Below are 23,487 nucleotides of genomic sequence, written 5' to 3'. Positions count from 1 at the left end.
GTCATTGCACTCTCTGTGTACAGCCAAGCCATTCCAGCTCATTGCAACACCCAGCTTTTCCTGGGCAGCACTGAAGTTTTTATACATTTTTCTAGCAGCTGGAGGAAAGGAGAGTATATGGTTAATCAGACTTGTATTTTGTTGCTGCAAAGTGACTTAAATACCTTATTCCCTCTTTTGCTTTAATGTCAAGAATTTCACTGGTGACCAGTGTGGAGGAAAAATATTTTTGCCATTTCAGTAATTTCTAAGTATGCTTTTGTTTTCTGGGGAGATTAAAACCTATAGTGAATGAAAACTAAAAAAGCATTTCTAAATCCACCTGGAGGGAACAGGAAAAAGACTCTGAAGTTACAGTAAATGTAATCCCTCCTTTGATATTCATATATTTCATCACTGGGATCTTTCAGGATTAGATGCAACACCCAGAACAATTGTAACAGGCTTTGGAAAAAAAAAGCCTTTGGCTTTTGGAGAGCCAATATGACACAACTTTATCACACAGCCCTGTCTTTGCACCCAGTTTTCTCTGAACAAATTGAATGTTATTGATTTAGAAACTGATGTTTCAACATTCAAATAAGGAACAGGGATGCTTGCAAGCATCTCTGGGCATCTATCTTCTGTTTTTGGGATAGAAAAGCTTTGCTGTCTTATTTATCATCTAATCCTCTAGCACAGTGCATCACAAATAGGAGGTCCCAGCTGTAGTGGCAGAGGCTAAAAGTAGAGCTGCATCTCTCTGGTCTCCCTTCTGATAACAGGGCTGGGACAAAATCTGATTTCAGGTCCATAGGCAAAGGCCCAAATTCTGAGCGAGAAGGTACATGCCTAATTCAGGAACCTGGCATTAGTTTTAACATCATTTGTTTGATGCAGAATCAAATCTGTTACAAATTTTATTTAATTTCCAACATCTCCATCACAGCTTTGAGGCACAGACAGTGAAGTACTTAAAAAAAAATTCTTATATCGATTTTAATGCACAGATTAATGATTTTCAAGGTCACTGGCTAGATCAGGAACAGATTATTGGAGAGGATCCAGCTCTCATGTGGTTGGGGCTGGTGTATGTGCAGATGGTGTGGTTCATAAATCTTGTGTGTAAAGCGTGTGACAAGTGCAGAAACTTTAAATTTCCTACTTTTCCTCCTACCCTGGGCTACATTTAAAAGGAAAATTGCACAGGTTGCCCAGAGAAGCTGTGGCTGCACCCATCCCTGGAATTGTTAAAAATTGTTCAAAACTGTGATTTTATTGCTGAACCTATGCAAAAACCCCCATGGTTTCTGAGTAACATGGGATTTTTAAACTGGAGGCTAAAGGTGCTGACATAAATGAAATCTGGAAAGGAGTACCTCTGTGACCTGATTCAGAAACTTTAGTAAACTGAACTTAGCAGAAACCTTGCTAAACGTGGATCACACACTTCAGTGAGATTTCCACAAGCTTCTGCATTTGTGTGTCAAAAATTCAGTTGCTTCTGGCTAGTTGGGGACCCGCATTAGGGTAACATTACTGTTGGGAAGAAGGGTTTAGGGGAGGTGGAGGAGGACTGGGTCTGCCCACCCCTGCCCAGAGGTGCACTGCTGACTGATGTGCCTTCTCCACTTCATGCCTTCAGTGATAACTCATCCATCACTTTTCCTTAAGAAACCACTAGAAGCACCCAGTGTCAGGAAATTCCCTTTGATATTCAGCCTTAACGTTTTCTGAAATCCCATCTCATTATTTTCTTTCATAACCTCCTGAAACACCTTGAACAGTTCCTTCCCATTCTTTCCATTTTCAAACACAGGCAGGCAGATATTCACATTCTGCTCAACATTTATGCAGCCAGGCTGTTCAGAACTTTCCTTCAAACTTTCTTGAAAGGCCTCTGCTTCTGCAAGTCCTGTCTCCATCTTCAGCAGGGTTTTGGGTGAGGAAGAAAGTCTGTGGGAGAAGCTGTGCAGTAAAAAGAGAGCTCAAACCATGTGTCTTTTTGGGGAAAGGGGGAGAAGTAGAGGAAGACATCCAGGAAGAAGTGGTCTGTGCTGTTTCTTTAATAAAAGCTTGTGTTAGAAAATAACTTTTTGGTTCTGTTGTGCTTTTTTGAAGCCCTGGCACGGGCAGGTTGCCCCACAGAACAGTTGCTGCAGGAGCTTCATGCCCTCACTCAGCTCTTACTTGATGGTGGGGACATTTTTTGGTCCTGCTGAGCCCCAGCATCTGCACTCACTTCCCAACACATCCTTTCTCTACTATGAGATGGCATTTCCTTAACTGGCAGCTGGTTTTATCTGCTTCTTGCAAATTGACCTTCCAAAAGCTCATTCAAGGAGCTGCGGTGGAAAACCCGAACGTTTCAGCCAAATGGTGGTTGGCTTTTGTGACTGAACAAAGGGGTCGGCCAGGTTTTTGTTGTTTGAATGTCCTTGTGTGAGTTCACAACTTGTAAACCCATTTCCCTTTTCCAAACTAATTCTTCCCGCAGGGGCTGCACTCAAAAGCTTTTGTTCACTGCTGGGGAGTGGGAAGGCTGAGGTACCACCGAGGTACCTAAGTGCCTAATTGCCACCAATTTCAATAGGAGCTGCCCTAAATGTACCTCGAGGGATGCATATCAAAGACAGACGTTTAAAAGGGGATTGCTCTCTATCTGAGTTGATAATCTCCTTAGTTCCTGCCAGTTCTTTTTTGTCCTTTTTCAAAATATTTAATTCTTTCGTTTTTCTTGCTGGCTGGAGAAGCTGAAATGCAGAGAGAGGGGAGGAGAACGGTGAGGTTGGGAAAAGCTGGCTTCAAAACCTTCTGAATGCTGGAAAGGAGAGAGTCTGTGCCAGGGGTATTTCTGCAGCAGTTGCATTTCCCACTGGTTTAGAAGGTCCCTGCATATCTAGCACATGCTCAGCTTCCTCGGAAAGAATTTTGCTCTTGGCCTTTGCTCTCAGCCCGTATTGTCTCAGCCTTCAGAGCACATCAGCTGCATTTTCGAAGTGCCTTGAATTAGTTTCCCCTGTCACAGAGGTATGAAAATAGCAACGAATTCCAGAGACCTCCTTGCAGCATTTAGCAAGCAGTGTCACTACAGCTCGCTTCTCGAATTTCCCACAGACGATGCCAGGCACTGCTTGAGCCCATATGTTACGACTATAAGGCAGCAGCTCCTGACCCAGAGTTCTTGTCTAGGTACAGCACAGCCAGGATAGGATCAGAACAAATTTAGTGCTGGTTAACACATCTCCAGAAGCAGGACATGACAGTGTAAGCCAGGCTGCTCTGCAGATCCTCCAAGGCACCCGTGAGGACGTGTTTGCATGACAGCCCCGTTCCTGCTGCAGTGGGAGATGTGCCAAGTGCCATGTTATTTATAAAAAACCCCACTCTCAAATGTTGATCTGTTGTGGCAAGTCTCTGACATTCAAGGTATGTATCTATAATTACCTCAGAGTGATGCCCCTCTTTGCTGAGGCAGAACTTCCACCCTGTTAATGCATCTGTACTTCAAATAGCCCAGAAGGCATCACCACTGAGAAACTGGTGCTTGCTGCTTTGCTGGGAGCTGCTCTGACTTCAAATTCAAAGCTAAAACATCTATTTGGAAGCAAGTGGAATAGTGGGGATATTTGAAAATATCTGGCTTGCATCCACCTTCTGGTAAGACTGCTGATCAATTAGAAATGAAATTACCTAATCTGACTCGGGCTAGTGTATAATTAATTAACCTGATGAAGTCAGACAGTCTACATCCATCTCTAATACAGAGTAAATCACATCTACACAGAAACTACTTCACATCCCCTTGCCCTCGCTGAGCCTTGAGTGATGTCAGAGATGGATTTTCAAAATAATTTTTCCACTTGTACTTTGGTAAACACTTGACAAAAATAACAATGTTCTGCTTGAAACAGTTTCCCTCTTCTTTCTGTTTCAGTGACTTTTCCAATTTGCTGAAGTGCCTCGTTGTTCCCAATTTGCAGTGTCTCCAGATGAAAGCACGGCCAATGAGGTCACACAGAGACAATTTTTTATTTATGAATTTATTTTTACAGACCATGTGAAAAAGGCTGGAGCATCCCCACCTCCTGCATCTTCCTGTCCTTTACAATCCTGCTGCTCTCAACTGTTCTTACTCCACAAGAGGGGCTGCCCTGTCCTGTGGTCCTCAGTGATGCCTGGTGGGATTTTCAGCCCATTTTGTGGCTGTCCTGCTGTGGAAAGGAGCATTTTCTGTACATCCATCACGGAGAAGGTTCTGCCCTTTGCTGGCCTTTGTGCCAAATTCGATGAGCTCAAAGCAGCCCTGTGAGTTTCATGACTTTGCATATTTTATTGCAGCTGCCAGCTTCATAAAAAGGCTAAAATAGGATCCAGCAAAAAAGAGGGAAATCAATGGAGGATGCATTTGGGAGGCTTGGCAGCTACAGAGGGATGCAGCAGGACTTAAAGCTGGACATGAGCAGCCAAAGTGGAGCAAAGAAGGGCAAAACCACATTTTTGGAGCCATGAATTTTTTGTTTCCATGAATTTCCTCCCAGTGATCAACACCAAGACCAGGTTGGACGGGGCTTGGATCAACCTGGGTTGGTGGAAGCTGTTCCTGCCCATAACAGGGAATTGGAACAAAATTATCTTTAAAGTCCCTTCCAACCCAAACCATTTCATGATTCTGTAGTTCCAAGGACGTGTCATGATTTAGGTTTTCAATCCAAGGAAGAAAGGTTCCTTCCCACCTTGTATTTTCCAGTAATTATGTGCAATTTCTTAGGTGCCAGCCAAGGAAGGGTGACAGAATCAGCTCCTCAGATAAATATGCTCACCCTGGCCACTGCTGAAATTTAGAACAATATGTGGAGCATAAATAAATGTGTTTGCTGAACTAGCCTGACATTTTCACTGTAAATTCCCAAGGAAGGTGCTGTTATACCTGCTTTTTGTTGCTGTAATTCAGTCAGGGTTGTTCTGCAGTTGATGAGAACAATTTTTACAAGTTGGTCTTTACTGAACTAAAAAAAAAAAAAAGGTACCACCATTTACCAAATCCAAAATATTTTTCTCAGCTCTAGTTCCTAACATTTTTTGTCAGTGTGCCTGGAATGAAATAATGCTTTTTTTCATGCACATGAATTTGAAAGAATTTTCCTAAGGAATCCTTGGAAGCCTTCCACATGCCCTTTATTATTATGACTTTTTTAAAAATAGTTTTGGTTTGGTGCAATTTTCGTGATGTGTTTGAATTTATTGAATACTTTCAGGAGAAGAACAAAAATAAATAGGCTGGGCTTTACTGACTAAGCATGACTAAATGCAGAGGGCTGCTTTTGAGATAATGTGGACTTTTATGAGTGGGAGTGGGATTAGTCAAGTGGGATAAAGTATCCTTTGTCCCTGGCTAAAATACCTGCTGAAGGATTTTTGCCTTAAGATAGTCAATTTTGGGAGAGAACAAACCTTACAATCATATTTTATGACTGGCTGTGATTTATCCCAGCCCTGCTGGTGGGAGCCAGCCTGCAAATACCTCTCATGAAGAGGCAGTTTTTGCAGAGGATTATGTTCCAGCAGGACTCCTTGTGCCAACAGCTTTCCAAGATGACTTAAAGTATCATCACCTACCCCTATGAAATATAAATCAAAAATTCAGCCCTTCCCGTGGCAGGGGAACAAGGGAGACTAAAATGCAAAATGATTTGTAAAGCACTGAGACACACTGAAAATGTATCCAGCTTTCAGTTCGAGGGTTTTTGCAAGAGGCAGGAGATGTAAAATCCCCTTTTCCCATGGGGAACAAAACTCCATTTTGGAGAGTTTTCTGCTGGCCTTTTTGAATTTGTTGAGTTTCTCTGGGAGACGGGAATTCCTGGCAGGGACAAGGCCTTTGATTCTTCACCTCTCTGGAAACTGAGCTGATGTTTTATTTTTCCATGGTGCAGCCTGTTCCTGCTTTGTTGACCTGGATATTCCTCCTTGTTTAGAGAACTTTTGTGTTGGGCTGGAAAAACAAAAACATGGGCTTTTGCTCATTTTTCATCAAGCTAAAATGAAATACAAAAACCCCAAGAAGGCCTTTGGTTTTCCAGAGGCATTTCGGATATGTTAAAAGTATTAAAAATTCCAAGTCTGACAACTGGAGCAAAGAAATTTCAGTTGATGTTTATTTCTTTTGGAATTTTAAAAGCCTTCTCCTCTGTTGTATTATTTTTTTGTTTTGGTTTTTTTTTTTCCTACGATGGTGAAAAATAATTCAGAAAACTACAATAGAAAAGGACCCTCTTCCTTGCTCTTTCTCCCAATATTTTGACTTTGAAACTCCTCAGGGGCTTTGAAGGGAGTGATGCATCCTGTCTTTAGGGAGAGAACTCCCATGGCAGGGCACTCATCGCCCCCGTGGTGGAGGAAAATGCAGGGATGGGAACAGCAGGAGGAGGAATGGTTTTTTCGTGAGCTTTGCTGTTATTATTTTTGTGGAATTACAAAACTCACAACTTGTAAGACTATAATATAAATAGAAAATAATAAACATCTACATCTAACCACAAAATATCATCTCAAACACTTCCAGTGCCAACCTTAATAAAAAAAACCTGAACATGGCTTCACTTCCAGCACTGTGGAAGCTTTCAGATGTTAAATGGGCTGAACACTTCAATCAATCCTGAATTGATCCAGCTCCTAGTCTGGGTCTAATAAAGCCTTGATCATTCCAGAAGAAGCTGAAGCTGCAGCAGAGCAATCAGCTGACGTCTCCTGGGAGCACTGACACACGTCATCAGCAGGAGCAGCTCGGCAGGTGAACCAAAAATGTCAAAATGTCACAAGAGGAGCTGAGATGGGAGCTGGGATGGAGGAGGAGGGTGGAAGAGGTTTTACAGCGACTTCTGTGAGCCAGAGAGAAGTTTGAGAAGAGGAACCATGTGTACCCCTGAAAAAATTTTCTACCAAGGTCGTTGACATAGAAACCAAGAAGGAGAGAAGGATAAATAAGAGAAACCTGCAACTGCCTATTCCAAAGAGCACTTTGTTTGTCATTCCTGACCAATGAGTGAAGTGTAAACTTATGAGTTTTGTAAGAATGTATGAAAAGCATGCGTGCTAGAATAAAAACAGTTGGAAGCCTTCTGAAAATGGAGTGTGCTGCTTTGTATTGTGGCTGTCTCAACTACAACAGGGCAGGGTGGGTTAAAGCATCCCTGGGTGATGCAGGGCTTTGACAAGGGGCTGGACTGGCAGAGAGGAGCTGCTGCACCTCGTGCTGCAGGCACGGACTGGCAGGAAGCCTGAAGGGAGGCCCTGGGAGCTGTGGTGCAGAGGGAACACGAGCAGAGCATCCTTCCCTTCCTTCCCTGCCCACAGGCTGCCTCAGGAGCACTCCAGTGCTGGGCACAGACTGAGGAATCAGCTCAGGCTCAGAAATGAGCTGCAGATCCATGTGGAGGACAGAAAACCAGCGCTGTAAATTAAAGATATGAACAGAAATGCCAGCTCCTGCCACAAATGGACAAAAGCAATGCTAATTTTAAAAGGTGATGTGCTACAAGAGGAGAAGTGTTAATTACATGCATGGCAATGCATACATTAACCTTTCACTGTGTTGGAAATATTTCAGCAACAAGCATTCATTCCTGCAGGGAAGGAGAATCTGTGCTCTGATTACCTTGACTTTGGGTTCATATGGTGAAAATGTGAGTGGTGACAGTTTCCTTCTTGATGGGACAGTTTTGTGTCATTGCTTTAAAACACAACTGCCATGCCATGGTGGCACCTTCCTGCACCACAGGGAGGGCAGAGGGTGCTCCCAAAAAACCATCCCTGAGGAGAACGTACCATTGGCACCTTCCCACTACGGTGCTGCTGTTCATAATGCATTTGCCACATTTGTCATGATGCATTTGTCACTGCTGCATCTCTGGTGTGAATCATCTCGAATTAGTCAAATCCTGACCTGTGTGCACAAGTCAGGAGCCCACTGCTGACACAGGGTAATTTCCCCGAGTGAGAACTTGAAGATTAACTCTTGATTGCTTTATACCTGGGATTAGCAACATTTCAGGGCTGATCCTGATTTCACATCCAACAATTCAGAGTGCAGGTTTGGAAATTGTAGATCACTTGCCATTCAGGCAAAGGGGTGCTCCACCTGTGGGTAAAGATCTTTTAAAAGGTGAGAATCATGCCACCCCTTCTTTCCCACCAAAAGCAATGACATACACTGCCTTCATTCCATTTTGCTCATTCCGGCCTGCCTGGATTTTTGTTTTAATTCTGACAAAGTGCATGGAATTGCAACAGAACTCCCCACGGCACAGGGATAAAAGGAAATCAATCATGTTTTTGACACTTCCTGAAGGAAAGTGTTTAACATACAGGAGATCCATCACAACCACTTGTCAGATAAGCCACCCTGTGCTTGTGGTAACCTGAATATGTGGCATGCCTTAAATGAAATTAAGCTGTTATTAAAGGATGCAGAAAATCATTCTCTCCACCAGACTCCTTGTAAAGCCTCCTGACAATTTCTGCCTCTTTTTAAAAGCACACCCCTCCTATGACAGGGTACAAATGGATTTAACTTCTGCTGCAGCTCTTAGTTCAAAACTAGCAAACTCACCATTAATCATTGATCTGGCTTGTCAAGTTCCAGCATCAATTATCGCAGCCCTGGCACATGGGGCTTTGGAATTAAAAGCATCCATAACCTTTGTGTGGAAAGGGCCTTCCTCTTTTTGGCTTAGGAATGCCATTTTTCTTCCACATCACATTCATGGCTTCCATAGAGGTGGCTGTTTCCCAGTGCAGGTTAAACCTCTGAGCTGATTAAATGACAGCAGTAAAGGGTACCAGACAGATCCCTCCAAAAGCAGAACGTGTTTGGTTTTTTTGTTGGTTTGTTGTTTTTTTTTTTTCTTCTTTTTCTTTTCTTTTTTTTTTTTTCTGAAGCTGATGCTCTGTTCCCTCGCCAGAGTCCAGAGGTTGCTGTGTCCCACTCTCTCTGGGCAGGATGGAAATCTCTGTATCCCTCCTTTTTCTCCTCAGTATGAATGTCTTTCAGTTTTAGGTTTGTGAGAATATCTCTGCTTTTCATCCATTCCAGCTGTGACAGATATTTGATAGGTAGGAATGGAAGTTACGGCCATCAGGGATGGGAGATGAATCAGTTGACATTCCCCTGGAGTAACAGGATTCAGATTGGCTCCTGGAGGATGGGAAAATGGCTCTGACAGGGAATCCTGAAATCCTGAGCTGGGGAAATATGGTTTTGTAATTACACTTGTTGATGAGGAAAGGATAAGAAAAGGATAGAGCAGTATTTCTTTTCTGACTGATCCAAGAAATATTAGCCTGCCAATTTTAGAAATCTGTGAAAAATCACCTTGTAGTTATTAGGGCTGGGAGTTACAATGAATTACAGAATCCTTAGAGCAATATTTCTGAGAGGTTTTATATAGACACGTTTCTTAGCACTGAAAAACAGGGAAATAATACCACACATGGGATTTGTGGGATGGTAAATGAAAGCAACCCTTGCTCTTAGCAACATGAGTGCATAAAAGAGCTGAGTCTTCACTGTGACCCCGGTGGATGTTGCAATCCACAAATTAATGCTCATATTCTACCTGCTCATGGGATGCTGCTCCAAAATGGGCATTTCAGAGGGATCTTCACTTCCAGAAGTGTTGTTTGCTCTCAGGTGTGGGCAGGCAGCTGCCAGGCTGTTTTGTCACCATTTCCTCTCATGTTTAATGCCTGGATTGGGAATTTCTCTGCCTTTCACAGTTTATACAGCACTTATTTCAAGGCAATTTTCATCCTGCAGTGGCACCATATTCTAAGGTGGATGTGTTTATGGAATATTGAAATTAGGAAGAAATTGTAGGGAATGAGAATGGGGAGCAGTGCAACCCACAGCATCATTTTTTTTTCTCCTCAGGATTTTCCAGCTAAAGTAAATCACCAAAATGTTACTGCTCAGAGCCTCACATGAAGCTCTGTCTCTGGATGGAAGAGAATCTGTGGCTGCCCCATCCCTGGAAGTGTCCAAGGCCAGGTTGGATGGGGCTTGGAACAGCCTGGAACAGAGGAAGGTGTCCCTGCCCATGGCAGGGGGTGGCACTGGGTAACCTTTAAAGTTCCTTTTCAACCCAAACTATTCTATGATCCTATGAAGTGCATCCAAGTGAATGAGACAAAAACAAAAATCTCATTTATCTCAGAGAGAAAAACCACAGGCATTTGCACAAAATATTTTGAGGCAAATGTTTCCTTTTCATTTATCTGCTTTATTAGACAGGAAAAATTGGTCTCTGGACCTTACCAAAACACATACCTTAAATCAACCCAAGCAGCTAAGGACATTAGGCCAGTGAGCTCATCACATCCTTTGCTTTCATGCCTGACCTGGAAGCTAAATTAACAAACAGATTTCTGCCTTGTCTGGCCAGTCAGGTGTGGGAGCAGACAAGAAAGCACGGTGAAGGTTTGTCCTTCAGAGCTGGGCAGTAAACTGGGGCTGCTGGAGGGGTGCACATCAGTGTCTGGACATGTCTCCATGGCTTCACCCACAGCAGCCAGGGGGAATTGCTCAGATAAACTCTGAGGCTGTGGGAGCTGCTTGAACTGCAGTCCAGTGTGGTGGAAATTCAGGATTAATGACTTCATCACGACCTATGAGTAAACCCCTGGCCTTTCTGGTGGGGAGCTGAGTCACTGCTCAGCAGAGCAGCCCTGGGTGTCTCACAACACCCCCCCCAGGAGCCCGTGCTGTGAAAACCAGGAGCTGCTGACCCAATCCTCTGCCAAGGGCTGCTCCTAGAGGCCCCTGAGCGTGGAGATGCACAGTGTAAGGTATTTGAGGAAGCCTTTGTGTGGTACCTTCCTCCTCCTGCCTGTTCACAGGAACCAGCACTCCCTGGGAAAAAATGACCCATAAAAGGCTCTCCCTTCACTCTAAAAGCAGACAGGGGAGGTTGAAGAGGTCAATGGGCCACACATGTTCTCCTTCTGAAGGGAAATAAAGAAGTTGCTACTCCCTACGGTTTGATTCAGAATTTAGGGGAAGTGGAATTAGCATCAGTCGTTGGCCAGGCTGTTTGGGGCCCTGAGCAAGCTGATCTCGTGGGTGGCATCCCTGTCTGTGGCAGGGGTTTGGAACTAGATGATCTTTTAGGTCCTTTCCAACCCAAACCATTCCATGATTCTATGATTGCACCTTTCTGGAATGCTCCAAACCCACATATACTGGCCTACCTTAAAACAAGCCCGTAGGTTTGGCCATGTCTTGGCAGTGAAATAGAAGGGATGGAAGGTTTTAATGGTGTGCCATTTCCTCCCCACTCCAAAACTCATGGAAGAGTTTGGGGAGCTTGGAGATAGGTGACAATGCAGATCCCACTCATACTCTTGCCATTTCCAGGCCCACAGATGTATGGAAATTGAGAGTTTTCTGCCAGGAATTCATTTCCACAACTGATTTTGTCAATCCACTCACTTCCCCATCTCTCCCTGGTGCCACATGACTCTGAGCTGATTGTGGATTTAGGATCACTCGCTCAGGTGGGGTGTCAGCCCCTCATCCCTCGGGGAGCCTTTGCCAGGCACTCCCACCTGTCACAAGGAGGGCTGAGCTGGGAAAAGCAGGCGTGCCAAAAAGGGATTAGTGAAACCGCTTATGCCCGTAACAAGCCGGATTAAAGACAATAAATCTCATCAGGAGGCTCAGTTTAATTGCTAGGATTATGCCAGTAGTGGAGAGGAAAACTAATGGGAGATGGGTCTGGAGAAACACATTCCCTTAACTTCCCTCACAAACTGGAGGAGAAAACTGGCCCGTGATTCAGGTTTGCCTCTGATTCCACATAATGACTAAATCCTGCAGAGATAATTGGTGTTATGACCATTTGTGCTGGCAGCTGTACTCCAGTACTTTTTAAAATCATTATCTGCTAAGACATTTGCAAATATACAGTGAGCCCTGCAATGCCTCATTAAAGCACTAAGGAAGACAGTCATAAATTTTATTGCCTCAGCATTACATGTTGGAGTCATAATAGTGCAGATCTGTTGTGAATGTATAAATTCCCTTATCGCTTCAGCAAAATCTCTCGCTTTTCTGCTTTGGAGAAGGGCATAAAAATGAAAAATGCCATCAGCATTCAAACAGAGAAGTCTGACTGGCTCCATTTTTTTTCATTTAAGGAAAATGCTTGCTCTAACCACATAGAGAATGTATTTTAGAATCTAACCATTCTAAAACATCAGACAAATGCTATTCCTGCAGCAATTTTAGGCGATAGATTTATCTATGTTGCTTCACTTCCAGCTCACTGTTTCTCCTGATACACATTAACTTTTATTTCAGGGTCCCTATCCAAGTTTATTGAGGTCAGTGGAAAGATTATCACTGCTTTCTTTCACTTTTGCATCAAACCCTTGATCAGGACATCTCAATTTTTATTAGGAGAAAATAGAATAAATTTGCTAGTGGTTTAGAAAAAATATTTTGCCATTAGCTTAGAAAAATTGGGTGTTATTAAATGGAGCTGAAACACAGAAATTCATGTGATATCATCTTGTATTCTAGGGACAGGCCTCCAGTCTGTCTTCAGGAATTTGCTGTTTGCTGTTGTACATTTGTACATATAAAAAAGAAACTTCAGTGAGAGTTTAGTGCTGTGAGCTTTCCAGAAGTTTAATAGTGTTTAATAGTGTTAGTAATCCCGTCAGGTGAGTCACCTGTGTCTTATTCCACATGAACCCGGTGGATAAATGAGCACAGATAAATATTATTTAGCTTGATGCAATCCAAGGGCTGGGATCAGCTTCTCACTGTTCCTCCTGCTCGTCCTCTCTGCAGGCCTTTGGATATGGGGAGGGAATTTCAGGGTGTGTTTTCTCCCTGATGTGCCCACGAGTCCCCTTGTTGTGCAGCTCTGTGTTTGCATGCATATCCAAAATAAAAATAAACATAAGTAAATCCCCTTTGTGTGGCTCCTCAGAAGGAGTTAATCTGTTTAGGATGGAGCCATCTATCCTGTGAGACCAGAGACAGCTGCATTAAGTGACAGGGATGCTGGAACATCCACAATGGACTTCACTGCCACACTGACACGGGGAAGGAGACACAGAGCAGGCACAATAAGGTGACACCATCAATATAAAACCAGCTTTACTATCATCATCCCCAGTGATTTAATTCAAGGGTATGAGATCATTCACTTTGAGTTAATGCAGAAATACAGCCTGTGCTGGAAGGTCTGAGCATTTCCATAGAGATAAAAATACCACGCGCTCACAAATTGTTCAAAGCCTTCACTTGCTTTTTGGAGCTGGATTGGCACAAAGCAATCTTTTAATGCTCTCCTAAACTCTGCAGGAGAAGGGAATTCCTGCCCTACACTGTGAAATGGAGCTGGGATGGCATCAACCTGGATGGAGGGAGCAGGAAAGGGACACCCCAATATCCCTCAGCCTCCAAGAAATATTCAGCTGTGCCCTGAATGATGGAGCCAAGCTTTAGACTGGTCCATAGGCACTGGATCCCTGACATGGCCCAGCAGCTGATCCCTCCACAGCCTCTTCCATCCTCCTGCATCTCTTTGCTACCCTTGTTAAGAACAGTTTTAATGGACAGAAATAAAGCAAACACATTAAGGGTTTGTCATTTCACAGGCAAGACAAAAATCTATAAAAAGAAAACTAAACAAGGAATCATAGGAAAATCTTACCAATAAATGAGAGGCCCCAGAGTGTTTTGATCACTAAAGCTGTCCAGAGGCATTGCCAAGATTTTTGTCCCAGCATGCTGGAAAAACTCTTCCCTGGGATAGATCTGCTTTGTCAAGTGTTGGGAGAATTGGCCTGGCCTTGCTGAAGCTGAGGGTGGAGTTGGGAATGAAGCCTGGCTCTTGGTTGAACTCTGGCTTTGAACTGGATTGCAGAGACAGGAGCACCTCTCACCATAGTTTAGGAATTGAAACAAACATTTAAGCTTCAGACATTTCTTCCCCCTGCCTTTTTCCAAGCTTTAGGTTTCTTCCTTCCCCTCTTGGACTGTCTCATAATTTTGGGAGCTTGACCTCTGAGCAATGCTGGCAGCTGTGCATGCCAGTGTTGACATCCCAGCCCTGCGCAGCTGCACAGCCCCAAACCTCCGTGGGCAGGAGGTCACAACACCCCTGGAAGGAAAATTAAACTGAGAGCTAATGATTGGCCTGTCCCCACACCTTCAGCCTGAAAATCTGAATGCATTTAGGAACACAACTGGCCCCTTTCTAAGGGCTGGCACTGCTACCTCTCACTCAGAATGGGCAGATTGGGAGGGACAAAGGCCTGGCTTAGCTCCCCAGAATCCCAATCAGCTTCCTAAAACACACCAAGGCAAGGGAGCCGGCTCAGCCTCATTCCTGTTTGGACCAAGAAGCCATTCAAATCCGAGTCAGATCCTGGTTCGTGCCTTGTGTAGGATGTTGTACAGCTGTGCGCTGGGTGAGGGGACAACTCAGCCCTTGGTGAGCTTCAAAGTAAAGTCAAATATGTTCCTTCTGAATCACCTCCAGGGCCGTAAGGAGAATATTCAGCATCTACAGGAAATAATTTTAGGATTAAACACTGGAAAAGACTTTCTACCCTCTTTTTTCCCTCACTTGGAAATTAATATATTGTTCCTAGTTGCATAGTTAAGGGATATTGATGAGAGACTGATTTTTATCAGATCCCAAACATCTCTGGTGCAGCACCTTTATTTCTTTTAAGCTGTCCCACAAGAATATGAGGGTACAGGACAGCAGAGCAATCTGTAGCATGATATTAAAAAACTGGTTCATTTCACCAGCACCCAGTGTTGATATTACAGTTTTCATTACATTCCTATTACAGCAGCACATTTCAGTGCCTCCTTTTCAACTCAGCCAGAGACTTCTGCAGGAATTCCTGTGCATTCTCCTTCAGCCTCAGTGCACTTTGAGCATACGAAGCTGCCCCAAGGAGAAACCATGTGAATTCCATCCTCAGCAAAGCTGATGTGCAGCTCCACGTGTGACAAGGGGCAGATGTACAAGGCTGGGCTCCGTGGCACTGCTGTGAGGTGACCTCCCCTGAACTTTATGCTGGTGGGAACCAAGCAGCTCCAAATGTTTTGCCAATTGACCCTCCTGCCCAGAAAAACCAAAGGCAAATTTAATTTAGGGTTAAGCGGAGAGGTCAAATGTTGTCATTGCAATGTGGAGGACTGGAAAGAAGCCTGGGCTTTTCAAGGTTCAAACTTGGGCTGCTGCAACGCAGGACAGGCCTCTGCTCCTTGGATCCATCCCAGGGAAAACTCTTGTTTATGCTGGTGTCAAGGATAGCAGCATCTGGCCCAAGACAAGGGGCTCATCCACTCAAGCCCTTCAATAACATCAGACATGGTGCTTATCACTTCTCATTAAAACATGAAAGGAAGCCAAAAAGGAAGAGCACAGTTTGTTCCATTTCTACTCCAATTATATGCCCTTTGTTACTTTCTAGATCATTCACCCCTGGTTCAGTTTAAGTTTGTTTTAAGGAAGGCTAATCAGCCTTTTAACCAGAGAATCCTTGGCCTCCCACTGCTCTCCTGAGTGGGGCCTAATCAGGTGGAAGGAACATTTCTGCTTTGTGTAAAGGCTGACGCTGACTTGAAGAAGTGGCCAGTGAGTAAATCACCACTGAGGGCTGCCACGATGCTCTTGGTGATGTGGCATAAATAAATGAGACATTATATGTCCGAGAAAGAGGCAAAGAACCTGGAAATGTGTGAGTAAAAGAGTGGGCTACATCCACATCCTTCTTACATTTCTCACATTTCATTCTTTTCAAGCAAGGACCGAAGGAAACTCCTCCTGTGACCAAATGTTGGATGAAAATAGGCCTTGAACAATTCAATTTTTCCTCAGTTTTTCAACAAAGCAGAATACAAGTGGCACATGTGGATGAGGGAAGGCTAAGCACACATGGATGTTCCCATGCAGGCAATACTGTGATGAAACCCACTCTTGGATTAAATTAATTAACCCCTCATTTCTGTCCTAGTGCTCCATTTGCTTCCCATCTGGGCATGTGAAGCATAGAGAAAAGCAGGAAAAAAAAAAGAAAAAAAAAAAAAAAAAAAAGAAAAAGAAAAGAAATGGGATCATGAATAGTAAAATCAATAACTTGTCCAATTTGCAAACATCAAAGAAATCTCCTCAGAAGTCCTCTTAAAGAGGACAAGGTAATAGACTCTCTTTTAGTCTCCATTATCACAATCCATTTGCATCATGAGCACAAGAGCTCTCCAGGTAACCAAAGCCTTTGCTCTTGATCTCTAGTTCCCAGTTTTTACGAAGTGGTGATGGAAATGGAGATGAGGCAGAGATGGTGGTGGCTGGGATTCTGCACTGGAGCAGGAGGAGAGAGGGGAATTCTTTGCATGTTTAACGCTGCTAACTTCACCAGGGATGATGTTGGGCTATTGTCTTGGTACAAGATGTTTTTATATTTTTATGAATGGCCTATTTATGCAGCTTTTATGGAAGATCTTCATCTGGTGGAAAACAATGGGGAGTGATGAGGATCTGCTTTGCAGGGTTACAGATCTGACATTCGAGGGCCCCAGTGAGCCCAGTGGAGATAAAGTCCATTGTGTTCAGATTTGAATAGAAGGAATGTTCAAACTTGAAGCAACGCCCCCATTGTTTGATACCCTGAAGCTTTCCCAGTGCTTTGGTTCTGGGTGAGAGGAAGACAGGTAGCTCCAGTTTCTTCTTCCTGGGAGAAATGAGCCTCTTCCTGGGATCAAGCAATTTGAGGCAAACATCTTCCTCAACACCTTCTTGCAGGGCTGTGCCTGAGCTTGGCTCACTGCTCATAGTGGGACTGTCTTTACTGCAGCAGGACCTTAATTCCCACCTTTTCCACCTCTCTGCTGACAAATTTCTAAGTAGTGCAATGGCAATTTGCTTCTGAGTGGAAACATTAACAGCATGAATATGTTTATACACTCACCAGGAGATCTGGCATGGAATAAACTATGCATAGTATTCTTACATAATTACTCTCAAACAAATTTCACACTTGGAAAGCTGTCAGTTTTTTTCTCCTATTATTTCCATTTTCTCTCAGCGTCACTTTTTTTTTTTTTTACCATCTTTGTGACTTCTTGGGTGGCAAGCAGTGGTTATTTACGTTGGATTTGTGACATTGGCATTGGTCAGGTTCCTAGACTACAATTGCCAACACCTTCTTTGATCTCCTGCACAACACAGGCTAAAGGAACCAAGTCAATAATTCTGTCTTCAGCTCATAAAGCACACTTGAAGTATAGCCTATCTCTCAGGGAGTTATTGTCTTGATGCATTGGAACGCAGACCTCAAAAAAATGAGACTCCACCACATTTTCCTTTCTCATAGACTTCAAATAAAAAACTGGTGGGCCACCATCCCCTAGGCCTAATTTTCTCTGCATACAGCACTGACATAGACAGCAAGTGGGAAAATAACTTCAATATGCTACAAAAAGAATTGCTTTTAAATTAAGATATCCCTGTCTGACGTAGCATGATAAACTCACCCTTTTACACTTGACCAGCCTCTCTGCCCGAGCCCAGCAGCCAGAACTGTGTCCTCACAGCACCTTTGTGGCTTGATGACATCTCTGGTTTCCACTGGGCTCAGCTGGGAGACCTCACAGCAGGAGGAGCTGTGGTGGCCTGGTCCCTTCCTCTGTGGTGACAGCGTGTGACAGCACAGCTCTGCACCACGCTCTGCGCCGGGAAACAGAATGGAAATAAAGCAATTAAAGCTTGGGGGAAAGCAACATTTTCCATTGCTGGGAAGTGCCATTTGTGTCCAGCTTCCCCTCCTGACTGCAGGCTTTTGGCACCTCCTGTCCTCTGGCAGGAGCTGCAGCCTCTCCTCGAGCTCCCCACCCCTCACAGGAGGGCAAAACAGTGGGGCAACAACTAACCAGGGTGAAAACATGAACTGGGACCAGTTCTCTCCTCTAAATAATTGTGCTGGGCTCCATCCACCACAGAATCCTGGAATGGTTTTGAGTTGGAAGTGGCCTCAAAGGTCACCTGGTTCCACTGTCCCAGCCATGGCAGGGACACCTCCCACTGTCCCAGGCTGCTCCCATCCCCAGTGTCCAGCCTGGCCTTGGGCACTGCCAGGGATCCAGGGGCAGCCACAGCTGCTCTGTGCACCCTGTGCCAGGGCCTCAAACCCTCCCAGGGAATAATTCCACCCCAATATCCCATCTAAACCCACTCTCTGTCAGTGTGAATCCATTCCCCCTCGTTCTGTCACTCCAGGCCCTTGTCCAAAGTCTCTCTCCATCTTTGTTGTCGGCTCCTTCAGCTGCTGGAAGGCCTCAGTTTCACCCTGAAGCTTCTCCCTTCCAGGCTGAACGTTCCAAATTCTCCCAGCCTTTCCCCATGGCGGAGCTGCTCCATCCCTCTGATCATCCTGGTGGTTTCCAAACTCTGGACTCACTCCAGCAGGTCCCTGTCCTTCCTGTGCTGGGGACCGCAGAGCTGGAGGCACGACTCCAGCTGGGGTAGCAGGGTAGAGGGTCAGGCATGAGCCTCCCTGCACAGTTTGCTGGGAAAAGCATGAAGCCTCCCTAAGATTATCTATTCATGAATGCTGAGAGCAAAAACAGACAAAACTGTGATTCCTGGGGTATAAAACAGCAGCACATCTCCATGTGATGCAGCAGGAATCCTCTTGTTCCTGACAGATTCACATGTCTTTTACAGCTCAGGGTACAGCATTGCTTTCTGACTCTTTTATTTTTAATAGCCATAGATGTTTAGCTGTCTGTTAAGCTTAATGAGAATAATTAGACTGGATCTAGGGGAACAAAATAGACATAGTGCTGGTTTAGCACCATGCTATTCCCTGGGGACGCTGCTCGGGTGGCTGAGAGACTGGAAGAAATAATCTTTAACAATGAAAAAAGACTTGGTGAGTCATTCCAGCTAAGAAAGGGATTAAAATATTTTTAAACAGAAGAGCAGTTATTAATAAAGTGCAGGAAATGATAGGGAGTTATTGCACTTTGAGCAAAAAGACAAACACGACTCCCTCCCACATAGTACCCACTTTGATGGAACTCTCCCTCCCTCTTAAATCTTATTTTTATTCCCTCTCAACTTTCTTTCAAAACTTGTTTACTGAAGTGGCCATGATGTTATCCTTTCTCTGGGCGGATACTCCTCTGCAGTAAATGGTTTCCACTTCTCAGTCTCTGAAACAGGGAAAAATATCTCCATTATTTGTTCAAAATGACAAAACATCAGTAGCCAGTGCACGTGTCCCAGACCTCCTGAATCCTCCTGAGGCTTCTTTCTTCACAGATTTCTAACTAATGCAGGAAGTTTCACCTGTGCCATGCATCCACACAAAGAAAACTGCCAGTAATTTTGGTCATACTGCATAGGAATGGTTGCAGAATGTGTCCCCAGTGCTTTTCTGACTGCAAAATTATAACAGGAGGAAAAAAAAAAACCAGTGATAATTATCTTTTCAATGTCCCCCACCAGCCAAAACATATTCTTACACCCATGGAACCCATGGTTTTCAGAGATGTCACCTGGCACCTAGGACACAACATTTTCTCCATTCTCTATTTTAACCTTTGACTTCTTTTTCAAAGATAAATTGAATACATTTGATAATTGCACAAGTCCTTTCACGTGCTGACATTTTCCTTCCCTGCAAATATCATAACACACCTTATTTTTCTCTTGATAAGTTTATGAATTTACTGTAACTTCTTGAAGTGTTTTGGCTGCTTCCCAGGGAAATTCAAAACAATCCACTCAACTTCATCTGAAGTGCAAAGTCCTGTTAGTTTGAGTGGTTTTTGACAGGAAAGTGTTTTCCCCAGAACCTTTGCACCAGCTCCCTTCTTAACTCAAATCAAAATGTTCAGACTGTGCCCCACCTCATCCAGAAGGTTTTGCCCAGCCCTGGTTTCTGGCTGCAGTAATAACTTTGTTCTGATCTAATCTGCTCCCTTCCTTTCATCACCAGTAATTGGATCCCACCGCTGGAAACCAGCCCAAACCCCAAGTTTAATTTTAGTCCGTGATGCTTTACTTTTGTGATAGCCACTTTGCAAAGCACAATTCCCCTCAGCTACCAGCTCATATTTATTGTTATAAATCCTGTGAAGCACGGGAACACAAGGGAAAAATGTCCTTCTTCATCTTGAAAACATAATACTCAGTGGCTGGAATGTGCCAAAATGGAAAAAAACCTATTATTTTCTGATGTATTTGATCCACATGTAGTGCTGTAGAGGGAAGACACGATCCAGAAAGTCACGAGCCACAAAATGGATGTTTCAGAGGAAATAAACAAGAGCAAATTCTTATTTTTCCCTTTTTTTTTTAAATTCTTTTTGAACGGATGCTTCCATTGTCATAACACCTCAAGCCCTTTATAAGGAAACCACAAGTTAAGGCTCATTCCCTCTCATTCTCTCCGAGTTGAAAAATGAGGCTCTGGGGCATTGAGTTTAATATCCCTATTTAATATCCCTTTAGTCTATCCTTGCTTCCCTGTTTTAACATTTGTGACCCAGGCTCATATTTCCTTTCTGGATGTCTTCTGAACAGTGAGATGAATCTTTGTTTAATTTTGGCTCTCTTCCCCACTGCTGAGATTGTTTTATTTCTTGATCAGCTGTTATAGCATTGATTTTCTGCAATGTTTCTCTTTTTTTTTTCTTTTGGAAACTGTACATCTGCTCTTGGCATCTGTTCCATATCCTTTATGAACACTGAAGCAGGGAATTCATTTAATTTTTTTTTCTTGCCGAGGCTGAATCTATTGTCTAGAAATTATTTTCTTTGCCTTGAAAAGCCCACAGTCTCCTTCATCAACACTTTCACGTTGGAAACACTTCCTATTGCTCATCATCTGGTGGAATTACATTTTATTCCATGTCATTACTTTCCATGTTTTTTCTTTAGAGTCTTTAGTTGCTTTCAGTAACCACTCCAGCCCTTCCCCCTTCCCTACTTCTTTATTGTTCCTTGTTACTTCTCGCACACCCATATTTTCTTTTTTTTAATGCTACCATTGTATATTTAATGACTTCCACTCTCTCTGAACCTACTAAAAGCTGCCTTCAAAGCTGTGGCTTTTCTACCTTGTGTCATTTTGACCTCTTTATTCCACAGAATTTCATTGCATTTCCTCTGTTTGAATGCAAACATCTCTTTTTTATCATTTATCCTCCCTCGCAGTGTGAAGCAAACCACTTATGCTGAAAAGTTTGTCTCATTGAAATATTTTGCTTTTGATAGGTTCAGCTCAAGTGGAGGATCCCTCTCTGTGTAGTTTTTGCATTGGATTTAGCACTAAAAAAACCCTTGTGCATCTCAGCAAAGTGCTTGACTAATGCATTTATTGCTCCAACTTGTTTGTGTCTGTGGAGTTATCATCTTTCATCTTGAAGTATTATTACACACTGCTGGCCAGTAAAGTGAAAATGGACAAACACAGCTTGGTTTAGAACAGATCTTTAAACAGATCTTTTAATGCTTCACTGAAAAATTACCAACAGAGGCTTTGCTCTCTGGAGAGTGCCAAGAACTCACAAAGCTCAACAATTACAAGGCAGGGGCACAGGGAATGTGAACTCAGCTCACACCAAGCGTATCCAAACTCCAGGGGCTGTTGGATGTGCAAATTCCCTGCGGCTCAACCAGTGACTCTGCAAAGTGAGGAAGGGGCTCAGAGCTCCTGGTGAGCAATCCCACTGACACCAGAGGACACAAGGAAAAACGACGCACCACAGTTCTGGTCACAATGAAGAGACTGATTTATTTCCTCTGACTCCAATCATTTATAGTTCTCAAAAGGTGCCAGTGGATTGGAAGGTGAACGTGCCACCTCTCCAACGACACTGGACAAACTACCAGCACATCAAATGTCTCCACCTCTATGAAAGAATGCAAAACAATAGGTTGTTTACAGAAAGTTGTGTGAGAAAGTTCTCTACAAGAATGTAAAGTCAGAAGGCTTTAGAAAATCCTAAGAAATCAGGGTGACATCCCACCAACACCACCACACTCACCACCCCCAGACTCAAATATCAGAGCTCTAGCACAGCTTGTACCTCTTCTTCTGGCTCTTCTTTAGAGAAGGAGTGTCTGCCTCTTCCGGAACCCTCTCAAAATAAAACTCAAGTGGGGAAAAGTTTGTTTTCTCTTCTATGTGTAAGCAAGAGAAGCCCTGGAGCAGGAGATCTGTACAATCTAAATGTGATAGAAGCACTTATCATTGTCAAATACATGAGGAATTCAAAACCAGCCCAAAAAAGACACCCAAGATGTAAAACCAAAAAATAAATTAGAAATTCAGGAAAAGCAGCCAAGTCCAAAATGTATTTTAAAATCCTTACTAGCTAACTGAAAGCAGGACTGCAGGACTCTCTTCTTTTTTTTTTTTTCCCAATTTTCACACTACGAATTCTGTTGCCATTAGGAAATATTTTCTCCTTAGATCACTCTGGAACTTGAGACCCCAGCCTACTCTTGAAATGATATTATTTAGTTATATTTTGAGATGATTATTTAAAACCAGAAATCAGTAGGATGCAACCATCTGCAAATACTTGCAGAGCCCAGTGGATCAAAGTTTTCCAGATCTGTGCCATAAGAGATTCACTTCATGTTCATGTTTTGGTAGATCATATATTCCCCCTTTGGAATATATTTAAAAATTGGAATGGCATCAGAGAACTCATGTTTCAGAGAAAACTTTGCAAAATTGTCTAATGTTATTTCCCCTGAATTCCACATTTCCCATTATCCTTGGGGATGATGGAACAGATCCATCACAGTGATGCTAAAAAGGTTTATTGCAGTGAATGGAAAGAGCTGGAACTCCTCATCCCACTGGCATTTATGGCTGGTGGTGGAAAAGAAACACCTCCTTTGGGGGAAAGGCTGGAGGAGAACTGTGCTGGGAAATCAGCCACGTGCAGACAAAGGGATTTCCATTGATATTTTAATGCAAAAAACCAGCGAGAACAGCAGAACGTTCTTTTGGACAACACAAACAATCAAAGGAAACCAAAGCAGAAAAGCAAAGGCAGTTTGTTGGCAGACGGAAAAGGATTGGGAAGTTAATGGCTTTGGGGAGGGCTGCCCTGTGCTGGAGTACAGCACATCTGGTTGGACCCCTGTCCTAGAAGGAACAATGTAATAATTGTGAACTGAGCTGGCTTTAGAGTCTCTCTCTGAAAAATCTTCAAATAAAAGCTATAGTCTAGATGAGATTAAACTGCACCATTTCCATGGAGTAAGGAAATCCACATCAAAACCAACTGCAGCCAAGTCTGACAACATGAGGTTGTATTTTATGAGCAGGAAAAAAAAAATCCCCATTCATATCTTCCAGATATTAGTAGGAAAAGGGTTTTCTGTTATAGAAAAACCTGCTGCAATGGCCACAACTCAGATCAGGTCACTCACAGATTCGGACGCTATAGTT

The 23,487-nt window shown here is 43.4% G+C and overlaps 2 long non-coding RNA genes across 2 annotated transcripts; both read right to left on the bottom strand.

The window, feature by feature from the left end:
- Positions 1-3,937: 3,937 nt before the first annotated feature.
- Positions 3,938-10,499, bottom strand: LOC137478408 (uncharacterized). The gene is made up of 3 exons (XR_011001544.1): positions 10,307-10,499; positions 7,925-8,119; positions 3,938-4,340 (listed from the first exon to the last, which is right to left on the bottom strand). It is a non-coding gene; the product is annotated as an uncharacterized lncRNA (long non-coding RNA).
- Positions 10,500-12,662: 2,163 nt separating this feature from the next.
- Positions 12,663-14,341, bottom strand: LOC137478407 (uncharacterized). Its single transcript, XR_011001543.1, has 2 exons — positions 13,704-14,341; positions 12,663-13,582 (listed from the first exon to the last, which is right to left on the bottom strand). It is a non-coding gene; the product is annotated as an uncharacterized lncRNA (long non-coding RNA).
- Between the last annotated feature and the right edge of the window lie 9,146 nt (positions 14,342-23,487).

Source organism: Anomalospiza imberbis, chromosome 8, assembly GCF_031753505.1.
Source record: "Anomalospiza imberbis isolate Cuckoo-Finch-1a 21T00152 chromosome 8, ASM3175350v1, whole genome shotgun sequence".
Taxonomy (NCBI): Eukaryota; Metazoa; Chordata; class Aves; order Passeriformes; family Viduidae; genus Anomalospiza; species Anomalospiza imberbis.
The sequence above is the reverse complement of the archived record's forward strand: the minus strand, read 5'-3'. Positions and strand labels throughout refer to the sequence as shown.